Below are 7,187 nucleotides of genomic sequence, written 5' to 3' on the forward strand. Positions count from 1 at the left end.
TTATCTTAAGTCAGATTAATGTAGGTTACTTTGGGATAAGGTAAAGTGATTACAACCACCTTACCAGTTCCAAGAAGATGACGTACTTCTGGTGATATTCTTGCTGTCTCCTGAGTATTTTACACATTTTTAAGTATTTCCTCTAGCTAAAGTTATTAATGGTGTTGTTGGTAATCCGCTTACAACCAGGTGCTGTTCCTAATATTAATAAAATTTGCTGAAATAAAGAAAAATGACTATACTCGGTTTCACGGAGTCTGACGCACTGATTTTGCCAGCCGAGGATGGGTGGGTTTGGTAACACTGCACGATGCACTTGGGCGGTGATTGGTGGATTTCCGTTGTGTTTGAACGTGCTTCAAATTGAATTTGTATTCCAACCAAGGCCCTTATTGATTTGTAAAATACCGGAATATACAGATATAAATTAAAGCAATGTGAGTGCATTCAAGTACTTGGGTAGTGTGATGAGTAAGGATGGAACTTTGGGGGATGAAGTGCGTGAAAGGGTACAGCAGGGAAGGAAGGTTGTTGGTACACTGAAAGTAGTGATGAGAAATAAGGAGGTGAGTATGGAAGTTAAGAAGTCACTGCATGATAGTATTGTGATCCCTACCCTGACGTATGGACGCGAGGCATGGACCTTGCAAGAGGGGAACAAGTCAAGAGTGAGAGCAGTGGAAATGAGTTACTTGAGAGGAGCATGTGGAATGACGTGGAGGGACAGGTTGGCGAATGAAGAAGTGAAGGAACGCTGTGGGGTGGATGTGGATGTGGTTGAGAAGATTAGGAGAAATACACTGAGGTGGTTTGGACATGTGAAGAGAATGGAGAATGACTGACTAAGAGGGTGTATGTAGGTTAGGTGAAGGGAGCGAGAGGGAGAGGTAGACCAAGGATGAGGTGGAGGGATGGAGTTGAGAGGTATATGAGGGAGGGGGGGTGAGCTGGGGGGAGGGTAGTCAAATGATGGGTGACAGAGCGACTTGGAGGCGTTTTGTCTGCGGCCACCCTTTGCGGGATTAGGGCGTCGGGCTATAGATAGATAGATAGATAGATATTTTTAATGATAAATATGTGCCTCTCAAATTACTAGAGATAAACCTGAACGACAGTGATAAAAACTAAGTAAAGTCGCGACTGGATGCATACGAACACAGTTAGGACTGTGGCGGGAATTCAGACGTTCATAGCAAAGTGGTTCCGAGGTCCTGAGAAGGCACGAATAGTTTTCCTACCACTACTACACAGTGTCAGTCTACAGTCTCCACATGCCATTCATTACCTGATCTGCTAATATACAACCTGACCCTAGATACGCTTAGCTTCTAATAAGTATGATTTGTGTGAGTACACACACACACACACACACACACACACACACACTTTCCAGAGTGTAAACACTGTGGAAGAGATATTAAAAAATGCAAAGAATCTTATGGAAAAAGAGGAGTTCAAAAATGTATGGATAAAAAGATGCCTAACACAAGAGGAACTGGAATTACTGAAAGAGAAAAGGGAGAAAGCAAAAACAAAAAATGAGGGAAGATCAGAAGACGAGAAGAAGAATTTTTTTTTACAAAGTAATAGGATTGCAGGTACGAAAGTGGTACACAAACAGGATGGAATAAAAAGGAGGAAGGTAGTAAAACCATGTCATGACAAGTATATAGACAAGATGATAAAGTTGATGTACTCAAATGTGGATGGAATGGTATCTAAATTACTAGAGATGAATGATTATGTCAGAGAAAATGAACCACAAATAATATGCCTAACTGAAACAAAATTAACACCAAGGATATCCAATGACATACTAAACTTAGAGGAATACAATATATGGAGAAGAGACAGAAATTTTAAAAAAGGAGGAGGAATTATAATATTAACTAAGAAAAATCTAAAAGTCAATGAAATAAAACTAGATATACCATCACAAGTAGAACTGATTGCAGTAGAGATCAACACATCTGAAGGGAAAGTAATTGTAGCCAATTTGTACATGCCACCCAGATCAAACAAATGGGAAAGAGATGAATATGAGGACCTGGCAGAGAGTACAATTCAGAGTTTAAGATCATAACTACATAAAATGGAAGAGAAATCGGAAAGAATTATACTAACTGGGGATTTTAATACAAATATAAATTGGAATACTCTAGATATAATTAGCCAAGAAAGCTGTTGGGACCAAAAGCTCCTGGATCTCGTGCAAGAGCTTTTCCTAACGCAACATGTGAGGGAAACCACCAGAAAAAGAGGACGATGTACCTTCAGTGCTAGACCTAATATTTACTAGGCAAGAAAATGATATTGACAGTTTAATATATCACCCTCCACTCGGCAAAAGCGATCATGCAGTACTAAATTATAACTTCAGGATAGCATATGACATAGTTAACAGCAATGACAGTTACAAAAAGAGCCAAAACTATAAAAAGGGAAATTATCAAGACCTAAAGAAGTATTTCTTAGAAGTTGATTGGGAAAATGAGCTTAGAGGACAAGATTTAAATGCTGTATATAAAAAATTCTGTGAATTTTATGAAGTAGGAGTCCAGAAGTACATCCCAAATCACAAAGAAGCAGATAAGAAAATCCAGAAATGGTTCAATACAGAATGTAAAAAATCAAAAGAAAGAAGAGATTTGTTGTGGAATAGATACAGAAGACACAATTGTGAAAGGGCATATAATAATTACAAACAGGCAAGAAACGATTATACAAGAATAAGGAGGGAAGCCCAAAAACAGTTTGAGGAGGATATAATAAATAAAAGTAGTGATCAACCAAAGCTGTTTTACAGCTACATCAGAAGCAAAACCAAAGTAAAAGATATAATACAATCCATTACGGACGAGGGAATCACTTATACACAAGAGAAAGATATTTGTGAAGCACTAAATAAGAATTTCCAATTAGTTTTTACAGAAGAAAAAAAATTTGAGGGGGACTATGTGGAACATGGATGTCCACACATACTACCAGATATACAAATAGCAGAAAAAGTAATACAGGAGGAGTTAAGTATATTAGACAGAGGAAAAGCAAGTGGTCCTGATGAAATTTCATGTTGGGTATTACGAGAAGGTGCAAAAGAGTTAAGTAAACCATTATTTTTAATTTTCAAGATATCCTTGAGTCAAGGTAAACTACCTGATATTTGGAAAAAAGCAAATATTGTCCCCTTATTCAAGAAAGGAAATAGACAAAATCCACTCAACTACCGACCAGTATCACTGACCAGTGCTGTAAGCAAGGTATTAGAAAAGCTTATAAGAAAAGCTTGGGTAAATCATCTAGAAGAACACAGTATGATAACAGAAAGGCAGTTTGGTTTCAGAAAAGGAAAATCATGTGTTACTAATCTGTTGAGCTACTATGACAGAGTAACAAACACAATACAGGAAAGGGAAGGATGGTTGGACAGTATCTATTTAGATTTCAAGAAAGCTTTTGACACAGTACCACACCAAAGACTTTTATGGAAACTGTACCATCAAGGAGGAATTCGAGGCAAACTGTTTTGTTGGATGCAAGACTTTCTCATAAAAAGAGAAATGAGAACAGTACTAAGAGGAAACTACTCATCATGGAAAGAAGTGACTAGTGGAGTACCACAGGGCTCAGTGCTGGCACCAATCATGTTTTTAGTGGATATAAATGATATAAACAGTAACACTGGAAATGAGAGCTGTCTAAATATGTTTGCAGATGATGCAAAAATACAAAGGAGAATTACTAACACAGACTCTTGTAAAGAGCTACAAGAAGAATTAAATAAACTTCATGAATGGAGTAGTATATGGCAAATGGAATTCAATGTGGACAAGTGTCATGTAATCAAGTTTGGTAAAAGTGGAAAAAGACCTGATTGGGATTATAAGTTAGGAAATAAAACCCTATACACATCAGAAAGAGAGAAAGACCTAGGTGTGATTATCAATAACAGACTATCTCCGGCTGACCACATCAGCGAGAAGGTACGGAACATGTATACACTGCTTGCAAATATGAGAATAGCATTCACATACATAAATGAAGACATGCTAAGAAGGATAATAACATCATTCATTAGACCAACCCTGGAATATGCATCAGTAGTCTGGAGTCCTCATCTCAAAAAACACATAGACAAGATTGAAAAAATTCAAAGGGCAGCTACAAGATGGACACCAAGCTTAAGGGACCTAAGCTACGAAGAAAGACTAAATAAACTGAATCTACCAACACTACAGGAGAGAAGGAAAAGAAGTGACACGATAATGCTATATAAGTGCATATCAGGGAAGGAGAAAATAGACATAAATGATTACTTAACATATGGAGAAGCATCAGCAAGAGGACACTGCAAAAAACTGCATAAGAAGAGAGGTGATAAAGACGTAAGGAAATTCAGTTCCCCAAACAGAGCAACTGATCAATGGAATGCACTACCGAATGAAATAGTGTGTGCCAAAACAATTCACAAATTTAAGGATAAGTACCATAAATATGGTTTAAGACATGGGACAGTACGAGCTTGACTCATTCCTGTAAAGATACAATTAGGTAAGAAGAATTAGGTAAGAACACACACACACACACACACACACACACACACACACACACACAATGTCACTGCGGTCAATACATGCTATTCTTAATATATGTAGTGTACATACACATTTTCCTTACCTTCATAGGTAACCGTATCTTTAAGAATCTGCATTTGTTTGTATTCCCAGTCAGATTCAGTAAAATTATTTCTTACATGAATAAGTTTGGTGTTTGATTTTCCTTAACATTTTCGTATCATGAGACAGACATACAGACAGACGGACACCATATCCCTGGTCACCATGCACCTCTCCTCAAGCATCTTTGTCCCCTCGACAGAGAGCCGGGAAAGTAATGGATTACATCACTAGAATGAACTGAATTTTTGTTAATGGTGGAAGAAAGGAAAGTAAGATAAAAGCAAACCACATGAGAAAGTAATGGCTGAACACTGTTGCTGTAATAAAACCGCGTGCAGTGTGAACGAAATCAAACATAATGAAATGAATTTAAATAAATCAGTCGCTGACTCTTGTCCGTATGCATCCAGTCGCGACTTTACTTAGTTTTTGTTATCACTGTCGTTCAGGTTTATCTCTAGTAATTTAAGAGACACATTTATCATTAAAGATATCATTGCTTTAATTTGTATCTGTATATTCCGGTATTTTACAAATCAATAAGGGCCTTGGTTGGAATACAAAGTCAATCTGGAGCACGTTGAAACACAACGGAAATCCACCAATCACAGCCCGAGTGCATCGTGCAGTGTTGCCAAATCCTCCTGTCCTCGGCTGGCAAAAGTCAGTGCGTCAGACTCCGTGAAACCGAGTGTAGTGTCATCGTAGAGGAAGTTGTAGAATAATCAAGGTCTGTCTGACCGAGCAGATCCATCGGCCTCCATGCAAGTAACACCTTTGCAAGGCCGTTCTGCTCTGTGAGCCGATGTTACCTTACGGTAGACAGAGCCTCACCACAGCGAGGCACGGGGAAGATTGTGTAGGTTTGGTTTCCGGACGAGCGCCACATTTGCGTCTCTCTGTTCAGTTAACAGGGGCACCATAGTAAGCTCCACATCACCCCTTTATTTGGTCATTTGGTTACCACCCTCTAATACAAATGGTCTCTGGAAACCCTTAGATTTGTCACTCAGTGAACATCCACCCGAAATGGAAAGAAGTGAAAGGAAGGAGAAGAGAAGTAGGCAGGGAGGAAGGCAGACTCTCTCTCTCTCTCTCTCTCTCTCTCTCTCTCACACAGACACACACACACACACACATATATATATATATATATATATATATATATATATATATATATATATATATATATATATATATGTGAGTACGTTTAAGTACTTGGGTAGTGTGATGAGTAAGGATGGAGGTTTGGAGGGTGAAGTGCTTGAAAGGGTACAGCAGGGAAGAAAGGTTGCTGGTTCTTTGAAAGCAGTGATAAGAAACAGGGAAGTGAGCATGGAAGTGAAAAAGTTACTACATGACAGTATTGTGATACCAACTCTAACGTACGGAAGTGAAGCTTGGACGTTGTTGGAAGGGCACAAGTCAAGAGTGAGAGCCGTGGAAATGAGTTATTTAAGAGGAGCCTGTGGAGTCACATGGAGAGACAGGCTGACGAATGAGGATATAAAGGAGCATTGTGGTGTTGATGTGGATGTGATAGGAAGCGTTATGAGGAACACACTGAGGTGGTTTGGCCATGTGGAGAGGATGGAGGGTGAAAGACTGACGAAGAGAGTGTATGTGAGTGAGGTGGAGGGGGGAAAGAGGGAGGGGGAGGCCGAGGATGAGATGGAGAGATGGGGTGGAGAGGTATATGAGAGAGGGGTTGTGAGTTGGGCGCAGGGGAGTGAAAGGGCGGGGGACAGGGCGACTTGGAGGCGATTTGTTTGTGGCCACCCCAAACGGGATTGAGGCGTCTGGCAATATATATATATATATATATATATATATAATATATATATATATATATATATATATATATATATATATATATATATATATTTATATATATATATATATATATATATATACATATACACTCATACATATACAGGGTGTAACGCGACGTATGACAAAAACTTACACAAATGATCTATCATGTAATTTTGAGTATATTTTGTTCTATAAACATATGCTCTCTGCGACCCCAGTTCAGTACCCAGCATTCGGCTGTTTAAGTGTAAAAGCTTCGTGCCTTGCATGGGCCATTGGGTGAGAGCTTCGTAGGACGGCGGGAGACGAGTTATTATTAGCTTATACTGTACTGTACATGAAAATCCAATGTCCTATCAGTACACGCGAGTTTTAAGAAGAAACTTTACGTAGTCTATTAATTCTTTAACATCAAGTCATGCATTCATTCAATTCTTTTGCACAAATCGACTGTAATTAAGGTTAAAATTCAAATTCTATGGCTTGCAAGGGAGTAGGGAGAGAGGGACGAGAGGCTGGTGTGTTGTTGCCAGTTATGTAATGTTTAGTTTGTAGGATATTGCTCCCAACATTATCATAACACCCACAGCTCATTCAGTAAAAAAACATTACTGTACTGAGTGACTAGCAGCACTTTAAGTCAGGAGTAATGTTATTTATCAAAATTTTTCTGCTATAAGTAAACGTGGCACA

At 38.7% G+C, this 7,187-nt stretch overlaps 1 protein-coding gene across 1 annotated transcript in view; it reads right to left on the reverse strand.

The window, feature by feature from the left end:
* LOC145414572 (beta-alanyl-bioamine nonribosomal peptide synthetase ebony-like) overlaps window positions 1-7,187 on the reverse strand; it is a 178,681-nt gene that overhangs the window by 169,195 nt on the left and 2,299 nt on the right. The window lies entirely within an intron of this gene.

This window comes from Coenobita brevimanus, chromosome 100 (assembly GCF_032717465.1).
Source record: "Coenobita brevimanus isolate Jiangsu-jjx chromosome 100, ASM3271746v2, whole genome shotgun sequence".
Lineage (NCBI taxonomy): Eukaryota > Metazoa > Arthropoda > Malacostraca > Decapoda > Coenobitidae > Coenobita > Coenobita brevimanus.